A 10,508-nucleotide genomic window follows, 5' to 3' on the forward strand; every position below is an offset into this window, starting at 1 on the left:
TGACTGGCATGAGTGAGACACGACTGACAATTCCAAGCAAACCATTTCACTTCACTTTTCCCAAAGGGAAGATGCTGCCAGAATCAATCTGTTTCCTGAAAAGGCTTTGATCTTCACACAGCTTCAATTTTCCAATGAGAAAACCCTTAAATTTCCAGCAGACCTCTAGCATAGCTCTGCCTGGGTGTTTGCAGTGTCCCCTGTGCTCCCACTGGAAGGGCTCATACACTTCTCATGTGTCCCTTACAAGGGCTAAACTATCTCAAATTCTCTGCAGTGTGGTTTCTTGATTAATATTATGGGTAGCACTGGGTTTTACATGCCAAGCTCAATAAAAGATTTGATAAAATTCCCTATGCTTTCTAGCTGGAACACCTGGGGTGTGATTTTATTGGCCTGTTAAGGTTGCTGTCTGGCTTTTACACACATCTTTATACACAGGTAAAATGGATTACATGTCATATATACATCCAAATATACAGATACAAGCACATTTATGTAGGTATCAATGCACCTATGACTTTTATACATACATTTCACTTAGAAAAGTGAAATTATAAATAAAATGAATGAATTATAGTTTCCTGTTTCTTTACAACTGAATGGGCAGAGAGTGTTGAATTGTGCAGCAGCCCTGCTAAAATTAATATATATGTATGCAAATTTCAGAGCAGTAAACTCAGAGTGGCTTCTTTATTTGGTTTGTTTTCTTAATGTTCATTATATTTGGCTGAGTCCAGAGGAAACTGAACTGAAGCTACAGGGTGGCTTGAAAACCAATGTGCCAAATGAAAAATCAGTTCCTGTGCCACTTGCAGCCTGCTCAGCTCTTTGTCCCTGCCCTGTCTCATCATCTCCCACTCGTGGTGCAGCACCTGCTGATTGCTGCCCTGCTCTGCATTTGCCAAGGGCTGCCATGGGCTGTGACTGTGCAGGAGGAGAGACAGAAGGAGAGTTCTGGGTGTCTCTTCACCCCAACTTGGGTGTTTGGAGGGAGATGCTTGTTTCAAGAAACCAAGACACCTGGGTCTGTGCTGAAGTGGGAACAGAGACCTGGGCATGACCAGGGACATCCAGCAGCACCCAGAAGCTGGATGCAAGTCTATTTCTCATATCTACACTGCTGCTCTCCTTGGGCCGCTGTGTCCTTTGCTCTGCAGTGTTAATTCAGGCACCCTGAAGGGACACTTGCACTTGTGAAAACAAAGAGAAGGGCTGGTCTCTATTTTTGTCCCCAGGACCCAATCCTCTGCCTTTCATTTCCCCACTGGTTTGTGTCTGCACCCTTTCTGGCATGGCAGCACTTGCAGGTGACATAGCAAATAAATTTTAGAACAACCAGGCATGCTATTGCAATGTTGTTCTTTTTCTTCTTCTTCTTCTTTGGGGGGGAAAAGAAGCCATAGTAAATATTCCCTGGATTTCAGTGAATAGGAAATGGGCTGTCCCCAGCTGATGGTTTGTGCTGTGTTAGTTCCTGTTTCCTATCATACTTAACAGCCTCTTTATAACATGAGCATTTGGGTAGTTCTTCAAAGGGAAGGACATGTGGTGTTCCAGCCCACTGGAAATACATAAAGGAGATTTTAAGAGCTTAATATTTGTGTGGTGACTCAGCAAAGCAAAGAGTCTGATCAGCTCACCCCTGCCTTCCAACCATCTGAGCTGCCTGCCTCTCCTGCAGCATCCCAGGTTTGCAAGCATCACCTCCCAGTGGCAGGGGAGGTCCAGAAGGAGCTGCTGGGTGAGTCTGCCAATGGAGATGTCACTCAGATGGTGGCTGCAAACTGACCTGTCTGAAGCAGAGTGGTTTGGACTCTACCAAAGGGCCCTTGGGTGATTTATGCCTGCAGAACTGTGAAGAATTGGAAGAAACCTTTGCCAGACAACCCTGGATGCTCCTACCTGCTCTGGAGAGGACATCTCAGAGGGATGCTTCCAGGAGAAGACATCTCTGAGGGAGCACAGGCTTCCACTGCCCTGCAGCACTGTGGAGTACAGCATTTCAATTCTGTAGGAAATTCTGTAGAAGCACTTCATTTCTGTAGGAGTTTTTCTAAATTACTTCCTCAAATAATTCTTTAAAGTGATTTGTTTATGCAAGTTTGGAGAATGTGTTAGAAAAGCAGATCCCATCTTCCCTAGAAACTTGCATGAGCAGAGCACCTAAGGTTCATTAGAAATGATGAAACAATGCAGAGAGACATTTAGGACCTGATCTGACAGCCTGCTAAAGATGCAGCCCCTGAAAGAGGCAGGGTGGGAGCAAACTGTTCTTACACATCCCTGCTGGTTTGTGGCATCCACCTAAGCAAATCCCATCCTCTATGAAGTGAACTCTTCCCTAACTGCAGCCCACCAGCACCTACCTAGAAATGCCTCTGTTTTATAGCACAGCTCTCCCTTATAAATAAATAAAGATCCAAAACAAACAAACAAAACAGCAGAAAAAACAAACACCAAAGCCACACAACCTCCTCCCTCAGAATCATTCATGCTCTGGGATATTTTGCTGCACAATCTGCTGAGAATGATCCAGAGCTGAGCACTGATCTCTGGGCCTGTGGAGAAGGTGATGACACCCATCCACCCTGGAGATCAGGCACAACTCTGGGCTCAGAAACAGCAAACCTTTCATTTGTAATGGTTTGTTTAGTTACTCATCGTGGTGAATTAGTGTGGGCTTTGTCTCATCAGCCTTCCCTGCATTTTACCCTGCAGGTCACAAAGGTTGCTCCTCTGTGGAAGGACATTTGCCAAAGTCTGAACAACTGGGACTGCAGGATGAAAGCTACTAATAATCTAATTTCATTCCTCTGAAGGCAAGTGTTCAAAGAGTTAGGATCCACAAGTCCTAAGTAACAAGTAAAACAAAGTGATGAAAATTCCAGGGGGAGGATACTTGGCAAAGTTCTAGTCTTGGTTATAGAGTATAATCCAAAATAAGTCCACAGGCTTTGTTCTCCATGTCATTAAATCCATATACCTGAAACTATTTAGGAGTTTTTTTAAGCCTTTTTTTCTAGATAGACAAAAAGACTAGCAGGCACTTGGATCTCATTTTGCTTTTACAGAGCCTGGTGTGTAAGATGAGAAAACTCATACAGTTTGCTAGAGATAAACTCTCTGTGTTAGAAAACCCCAAGAATTAGATCCTGTGTAAGATTTCTTATACAGATATAATGCTTTCAAAGCAGTTTCACAGATACATCAAATCCAAGAGACAGGTAAAAATAAAAGAAAAATACTTTTCTCAGTTTGGAATAAAATTGCATTAAAAACTATTAATTCAGCATGCAATGAAATGGGAAAAGCCCCCCATGAGTGACCCACATGCCCATCCTGCACAGAACGTGTCCTGTGCTGTCTGGGTCCTGACTTTACAGACCAGTAAGGACTAGAGGTCATGGATGCACAGTGCACACCTGAACATGGGCTCCTTCCCCACTGGAAATCTGAAGAGGTCTCCGCTATTTTTTGCCTGTAGATATTCTTCCTTATCTCTAAGATGGACAAGATTTGTAATCTTAGGTTTTGCCTTTTTCCTCTGGTTAAATCTCTCCACTCTTTCAGTTCACTCACCACTGAGACCCCAAATATTATGAAGGTAGAAGAACATCTCATCCTTCCCCTATTCTCCTGACTCTCCTACCTTTTTTCTGATGCTGTCAAGGCAGTGCACTGCTGCCAAAATGGTGAGAAAGAGACACACAGAGAGAAAAGAGGGTCTGGAGGGAGGAGGCAAGGGAAACAAAAGGCTGCAGAAGTTTAATACAAAACAGGCATTATGACAAAAAATACCACATTTATGGATTCATAACTTCAGTCTAATTCAAACCCATCACAGAACAGCCCCTGGAGGGGAATGTACATGCAAGCCTCATCCAGGTTGGCTGCTGCACATATTGCTTTCCATGGTTTCCAGGCACTGATGCTGCCAGAGCATCGTTTTGGAGCACTCTCATACCTTCACCTTCTAACCACTAAGGCTCCCTGCTGCTAGGGACAGATTCCAGCAGCACTGCAGGGATCCCTCAGAGCTTTGCTATGGCTGCAGGGAAAAACTGGTCTTCTGTTCCTGGAAAGTTCCTCTCTCCCAAGCCATGGCTGCTAGAAGTGATCAAAAAAAGAAATAATTTTTCCTGAGTACTGCTGATGTTTTGCCATTTGTTTCCATTACTAATTGACTCAGGGGAAGTCAGTCATCATAACTTATTGCAGGAAGACTATTTCCACAAAAAATATTTAATTTGGGAATATATTTAATTTCTAAAAGATAAAAACATCTACTTTTGATGTTGCATTGCTCTGTTATATTATTAGATCATATTTGAAATAGTGAAGTCAAAACAAGAAATTCTACCTCATCAGAACTACAGGTTTCAATATTATGAAAATGAAACAATTGAGAACTATTGAGAGAAAATGAAAAAGTTACCTCAGAGCACTTGGACTTTCCCACTGAAGTTTAACCAACATGGCAATGTTCCCATTGAATGTTTGGATTCCAAGAAAATCAAATTGACAAAAAAAAATTGTGTCCAGATCTGTTTGTGAGACAGCAGGCAAGAGCAATCCTTCCTTTGCTCTCTCTGCTACCTGCCCTCCCATGGGGTGGTGGGATTGCTGCTCAGGGTGAGCCTGTGCAGACCCCCAAAAAAGCCCATGCAGGTGCTGTGGGGCACAGGTAGAGGAGGGGACAGGCCCCAGGAGTGATCTGTTCATGTGTACATGAAAGTTGGGATGCCCTCCAAGGGAAAGAAGGCATTTGAGAGCAGGAGGAAGAAATAATGCTGGCAAGATTTGGCTTTGTTTATCTGCTTATCAATACCAGTGAATGATTCCCCAGCTAAGTGAAATATGCTGAAGAGCACAAACAAAACAATAAGCAGCAGATAATTGATAACTCTTCAGAAAACTTAGAAGCGATTGAGAATTTTCTGCTGGAGCATTCATGAAATTTAAAATAATTTTCATGAAACTGAAGTTTTTCAATGAAAGTTTGCAGAAATTTGTATGCTCTCTGCTGGGCATCAAATCATTATAGAAAGAGATCAGATTAAATTGACCTACTCCCAGACTCTGCTTCATGCTCTCAGTATCTTTTATGAGCTTGGTGCCGTGAAGAAACTATAAACCCCTTGAAACCCCTTTGGCTGACGTTCCAATAAGTCATAGATGGGCCATGAAGAGGTGTAGTAGTGTAGGAGATCTAGGCTAGCCTGGGGAAGCCAGGGTTGGGTGGATTGCTGGAACTTCAACTCCTGTCAGTCACTGTGACATGTAGACAAAGCCAGCTCTCTGTTGATTTGAGCAGAACAAATTACTTTGTCATTTCCTGAGAGAATCCTTTCCAAACTGTCCATTCCACTAGCAAACATGATATTTTGAGTTTTTCTGTCCTGATTTGGAATACTAACAAAAGTGAGAGTGTTGGGAATGTCTCCCTCTTTCTTCTGGATGAAAATCTAGTTTTGAAGCAGCTCTGGGCACTGGGCAGCACATGCCTGTGCACAGCATGGGAGCCACACACTCCCAGGTGCCCTGCTCCATATGCCTCTCTCTGGCATTCATCACCATGGAGGGGTGATCCCTTTGAGGGTTTCAAAGAGAGGTGGAAGTGGAGTGGAAATGTTGTGCCATTTACTTCTGTGCTCTGTGAGGACTTTCTGAGTACACAGGTTGTTCATTGCAGTCACCTCCCCCTTACACATTGACATTAAGGAAAACCAGACATGAGAGATATCCATGTCACGAGCATTGTGTGGCTTTTATGCCTTCTCTGCCAAGCCAGCTAGATTGCTGAAGGCCAGATGGCAATGTGAGATACACTGCTGTAAATCATGAGCCTTTCACCAGTCCCACAGTGCAGAGTGAGCAGAATCAGGCCCTCCCACCCAAGACCCAGTATTGCTGGCCATGTAGCTGGGGACTTCCATTTGTTTGCAATTAGGTGCTGGCACTGGGAAAGCCCTGAAGTCACCATGGTCTCTGGGCAACAGATAAAGCTTTTGTTTTTGCACAGACAAAAGGCAGAGCAGGCCAAACCAACACGGAGTGTGTGAGCGATGGGAAGCCTGATGAAAGGCCATAAAGAATGTCCCAAGTCAGCAACAAATAACATGGCAGCAGGAAAGAGAAATCTTAGAGGAGTTAGAGATGAGGAAGGAGGGAGGGCAAGAAAGGGAGAGGAGGGGAGGAGCCAGGATGGCTGGGTGCCCAAAGCAGCCATAGCCAGGCTGAGCGCTGCTAAGGCACACACGGGAGCAAGGCACGTGGGGGCTCTGTGGAGTGAGCTGCACAGCTCAGACCTCCTCATCTCTGCCTGCAGAGCAAAGGCACGTGGGGACTGTGTGGAGTGAGCTGCACAGCTCAGACCTCCTCATCTCCTGCCTGCAGAGCATCCCTCTCCAGGCTTTATCTCAAGGAACTGAATGACTGGGAAGCTTTGTTTCTCCTTGTCACTTCTCCATTATCTTTTTACAACACTCCACCCCTCCAAGGAACTGAAAAACTTCCTGTTAACCAAATCTTGCATATGTTGACAGAGGGGAATGTGAAATTAGATGATCTGTAGTTCTTTACTTGCTTGACAAGCCATCCCACGTCTGGTGTGATTCTTCTCCAACACCCAAGGAAGAGATAGAGCCTTGCATTTTTTGCAACATATATGCTTGATTAAGAGCCTGGCAGAGCAGATCTTCGACCATGAAATCTATCAGGTAGGGACTGTCTTTATCCTTCTGTGTTTGTGCAACTCCTGCATAATAGGATCTTGTCTGAATTAAAATAATGATGAAAGAAAATGAGACTGGGAGATGACATGCAAGAGTAGGAATTTGCAGGCTTGTACAACACATATATTCTGGAAATGCCCTTGGAATCTCCCTCCCCCATTGTTAGCAAACCAGATGTCTGCTCTGGAGGTCCCAGGGCAATCCCTCAGCAACTGGGTTGTGGTAGACTGCTTAACAGGCAATAATGCCAGTAGGAGAATTGTTGGAACAACCAGGCTGCAGAAAGCACTGAGAGCTACAACAAGGACCTTAATTTTGAATATGGACACTTAGCATAAATGGTAGTCAGCCAGCTGCTTTTGTGGCTGTAGATATGGCACAGACAGTTGGATTTCTATTTGCATTCATAGTATTTCTTTTTTGAAAGAAAGACGTATTTCCTCTCTTTTTTCTCCTTTTCCACATATTTTGTGCAGAACTATTTTGCTAGTGCTCTGCCTTGTGGAAAGGCTTTAATTTAGAAAAGATGCACTAGGCTATGTAATGGGGCTTGGCATTTGCCTCCTTAAGTACTCTACCCTTTGTGTAGGACTAGTACAGTCTGCAGTGTTTTAAGTCTCTCTCTCTGGTGCTCAGAGGCAAAATAGATAGAGTGTGCCAGATATTAAACCTGTACTGGCTGTTTGCGTTGCTGTGGTACCGTGTGGAAGGACCTGGCGATCTGGGTTTTGTTACACACTCTGAACCACATCCAGAAAGTCCTTTCTTCAGATTTGCTGTTTTATAGGCAACGTACAAACATGTTTCACCACAGCCAAAATCTTGCAGGCACGGCAATAAATCACGCAGCACGCTCGGCAGCTGGAATTGATTGCGGATCTTTGGAGTGGAAGAATCACACACATTCTGGAGATTTCAGTGAGCTACAGCAGCATTTTAAAACTCTGTCCTTCTGTTCTTGGGTTGTGCTCTTCCACCTCTCAGCAGACTGGGCTAGACTTCACCTTCTGTTCCAGCCATGGTGGTCTGATTGGGTCTGCTGAAAGCCTGAGACAGCACGTGGGTTCTGCCAGCTCACAAGGCCACTTTGCCCAGGTTTGGCTCTCACTGTGCTGGCAGTGCAGAGGCAGCAGTCACAGGTCATTTTTCCTTGGCAGCAGTCACAGGTCACCATTTTTCTTTGGCAGCTACTGTGAGGAATGGCTGGCTGTGGAAGCAGGACCTGGGAACCATGTGAGCTGAGGACGTGCTGAGGAGCCAAAGGGTGTTGCTGGTGCAGGCAGGGAAGACAGATTGGACTTCACAGCTGGGAACGACCCCAAGAGCATAAAAGACACACAGCTCTGCAACAGCAGTCATGCAGCTCCTCTCCAAAAGGATCCCAGAGGACCCTGGATCCTGCTCTGATACAGTGGCTGCAAAGGACAGAATGGAAATGTCCTTCCTCCTCTTTCAGAGACTAGAAATGGATGGCTGGCCCTAGCCAGGGAGCACATGAGAGATGTGAAATGCAGTGATGAGAAACCAGGAGGAAGGTGCTGAGAATGGCTTTAAATCACCAAGGTTTTTCCCTTCAGCTGGGAAAACTGGGTTTGAGAGAAAAGAGAAGGTCCCCAGAAGAGCCAGAGGAGAGAACAAAGGACAAATAAGGGCAAGAGGCAGAAAGGACAAAGACAGAAACTCAGGGAATTCCTACAAGGAAGATCACCATGTAAGCACTGTGATCCAGAGGGCACCTATGTGAGCAAACCTCTCCTCCCATATCTGGTGGATGCAGGACCCAGGACAGGGCTGCAGACTTTGCTCACTGCCATGCCTCTTCCCCTGCAGCTGGAGGGCAACCTTCATGACCAGAAATAGAAGCCTCTTACCCCAGATCTGTCTCCTGTGTAACAGCTGGAGCCATCCTCAGCCTTGGTCCAAGGAGCTGGGATGGCTGATGATATGCAGGTGTTGTTAATAGCACAGGCTGAGGAATGCTCCCCTGGAACTGGGGTTTTCTGCATACGGATTTCTGAGGCCAGAGGGATCTTCAGCTCCTCCTGTCTGACCCTACTGGTAACAGGGGCAAGAGATCCTCACTCCCTGTCCCCTGAGAGCCCAGCAAGGTATGTATGGCTAACACTACAATGGCCTTCAGCCCTGCTAGGAAGGCATAGGAAGGATCAGGGCTTTCCTTCCCCCTCTCTTGGGGAATGTGTTCCAAAGGCTAATCAATTCCACACTTAAAAATCTGTTTTCAGTTTGAATTTCTCTGGCTTCAGCTTCTAGATCTTGGGGGTCCTGTTTTTGGGGTTTTTTTCATTTTGCCTTTGCTAGTCTCAATGCTACATATTTGTTTTGTCTGAAAGACCCTTGGGACAGCTTGAGAGCAAGTAGCTTTATAAAACAGGGAAATGCTCACTAGAAGCTAGGGGTGACCCTTATCATGTAGCATCCAAGGTAACACCCTCAGTGGTAACATCCTCAGTGGTCCTAGGAAGCAGAAGCATTTACCATGCTGTCCCCTGACCTATAGCATGCCAGGACCTAATCAATCCAGCCCATAATGAGTGTCAGGATGGCTGAGGCCATGAATGCAGCTGATTTCCTTCAGCTTGCTAATATTGGAAAGCTGCCTGTGAAGAGAGCCAGATGTGCTAACAAGGTGGGCTCACCTCCAATTCCTAGGCAGTTCACAGACACATCCCCATTTGCTGAGGGAGCAAGAACCAAAACTTTCACATTTGAGAGAAAAGACCTGATGAAAGGCACAGCAAAGTGCTCCACAGAACACGGGGCCTATGCTTTATATTATTGTGGAATTTTGTAGCTAATTACTCCCAAAGCATTTTGCAGTGGCCTGGGAATCTCTCACTGACCATCTGCACTCACAATTACCTACTAGTTTTTCATAAATATCTTAGTAAATAATTGATGGATTTGCAAGGGGGTCATCAGTCATCTGAGTTTTCTCTTTCCCTTTTTTGCATGCCTTTTGCCTTGCATCAATTTGAACAAGAAATATTTATGAAGCAAGAAGCTTGAAACAGCTCAAGCACTGTTTCACTGTTATACTAAGCTATCCCTGAGCTTTGCTGCAGCCAGAACTGTACACAGTGCTGGGATTCACCTGTGTTGCAGTAGGTGTGAGCAGGGCAGTGTGGAGGGACAGGGTGACCTCAGGAAACAGCTTCCCCTTGCCATGAGAACTTGCAGATGGGGAGATGCACTGAACAAAGACCAGTTTTCAACTCATAGTTTTGAAACCCACAGCACTTTCCCTACAACTTCATCCAAGTTAGGATTGTACCTGCAGGTCCTCAGGTCAGTTCTACAAGCCTCTAATTTTTTTTCCCTCTCCAAACTGAATACTGACCCTGCTGTGCTCTGGGAAAAACAGCCCCAAGGACAGGGTTGTTCACATCTGCTCTTGTCCAATGCATTCCCTGTTACCCCTCATGCTTTTCAGAAAAACTTTCATCCCCCCCTCAGCACAGATGATGATGATGATGGCATCTCTGTTGCTGGAACAAAACCAGCTCACAGCTCTCAGTTCCATTGAAGCTAAACTGCTGCAGGAGACAGGTTTGGGGAAGAAATGAGTAAAAAATTAAAAAAAAAAAAAAGGAAGTTTAGGTTTCTGTTCTGGGAGCAAATGTTTAAGGGTTTCCTTTTGAAGCACATTTCAATCTGCTAAGCTGCTGCTCCCTGCCAGACCCATGGGCCCTTCACCTCAGATTCCCTGCAGAGAGTCTGGGCATTGGGGCTATATGGAGGCATCCTTGAAAC

This window comes from Agelaius tricolor, unplaced genomic scaffold (genome assembly GCF_023055355.1).
Source record: "Agelaius tricolor isolate 1412-34295 unplaced genomic scaffold, bAgeTri1.0.p SCAF_13, whole genome shotgun sequence".
In the NCBI taxonomy this organism is placed as follows: Eukaryota; Metazoa; Chordata; class Aves; order Passeriformes; family Icteridae; genus Agelaius; species Agelaius tricolor.